The sequence below is a fragment of the Chiloscyllium plagiosum genome, unplaced genomic scaffold (genome assembly GCF_037043375.1).
Source record: "Chiloscyllium plagiosum isolate Xiang-an unplaced genomic scaffold, Cpla_swu_hap1 HiC_scaffold_49, whole genome shotgun sequence".
NCBI lineage: Eukaryota > Metazoa > Chordata > Chondrichthyes > Orectolobiformes > Hemiscylliidae > Chiloscyllium > Chiloscyllium plagiosum.
In genome coordinates this window covers 24,276,754-24,278,262 of record NW_028270187.1, presented here as the reverse complement: position 1 = coordinate 24,278,262, position 1,509 = coordinate 24,276,754, and positions in this window count along the sequence as shown.

The following is a 1,509-nucleotide window of genomic DNA, read 5'->3' as shown; positions in this document are numbered from 1 at the left end:
CCAGAGTTGGGTCACCAAATCCTCAGGTCTCCCTGAATGTCTGAGGCAGCTCACAGCACATCCTCCAGCAAATCATCCCCAGCCCCTGCATTAAATTTTCAATTACAGGAGTCAGTCACACCCCTCGGCTACAAGCGTTGTGGACCAGTCCATATCCCCCCAAAATGTTTTAAAAAGGACGTTTATAGAGCAAACATTTCCTTATTTTGAATACAGATGGGAAGTGTACGTTCCAGATATGTTGTGACTGGTCAAACCATTCGACATTAAGCAAAATATAATCTATTAAAATGCTTTAGTTAAAATACAATCAAAGAAAAGAACATCTTGGGATAGCTTATATTTTGGAACACTTACACAAACAATAGATACCGTACCTTCTTGGTTTACACCGCTTGGCACAAAGATATATTCAAATACAGATTCTTACAGCAGTTTTCCAATCCAGGAGAAATCAACATCAACAGAGATCTCAGACAGAAAAGCAGCTAGGGATCATGTATTGAAACTTCCAACCATTCTGGGATGCCCAACAGCTTCTGGATGCTGCAACAAATAACAAAACGAGTAAACCTGGTCTGGGAGAGCTGGCCACTGCCCTTCCATTGTTACCACCGTTTTAATGAAACCTAAAGGCTTTCTCAGTTATTTACTTAAACTGTTTTCAGACAGCAGTTCTGCACCTCTGCCTTTAAAACCTCTCTTCAAAAAAAACCCAAGTGAAAATAACCTTTTTGCAGTATTAGTGTCCTCACAACTCCACCTGTAATAAAATAATCCATCAATGTACAACGGTAGATTCATTTTAGACCTCCTAGTCTTCCTCTGTTAGTAGTTTGCAAAACATATATAAATATATATATATATAACATTGACTCTGAGCATGCAATTGTTCACAACTAGTTTCGATTTCAGTTATTTTACTCCTGCCGCAGAATGCCTTTGTCTTTCTTCATCTAAGTCTCCACAACGTGTCAAAACGTAGGTTTTCTCGCCCTGTCACCTGTATGATTTCAAACTGAATGGCAGAAATAATAAGCTCAATCAAAACAGACTGGTATTTCTCTCTCTAAACTTCTCCAAAAACTTTAAGGGGTCACAATCAGTTAAAAAGATTTGGTTCATGTATGTTATTCGCAATTTAAATGCTGAAATGTTGTAACGCCAACACCAAGCTCAAGGCCTCCTTCCCCATTGTGGAATAAATCTGTTGATGTTTCCACTGGACACTCCAACCACACATTACATAACGGAGCACTTCTCATCTCTCCAATAGTCCTTCTGAAAGACATAGCTCCTCATGTCTCAGCATAAAAGAATTACATCCTTCTGTACCTCTTAATGTTTTAACCTCTTTATCTGCTACTCCTGGCCTATGCCAATAAACCTTACTCTCACAGGGATATGTTTTAAGACCATATCACGCATTCTCCTCAATCTATCACAGAAACTAAACTTTGATTTCTGAACCCAATCATCATCATCAGCCATTTCAGTTTCTAATCTTGC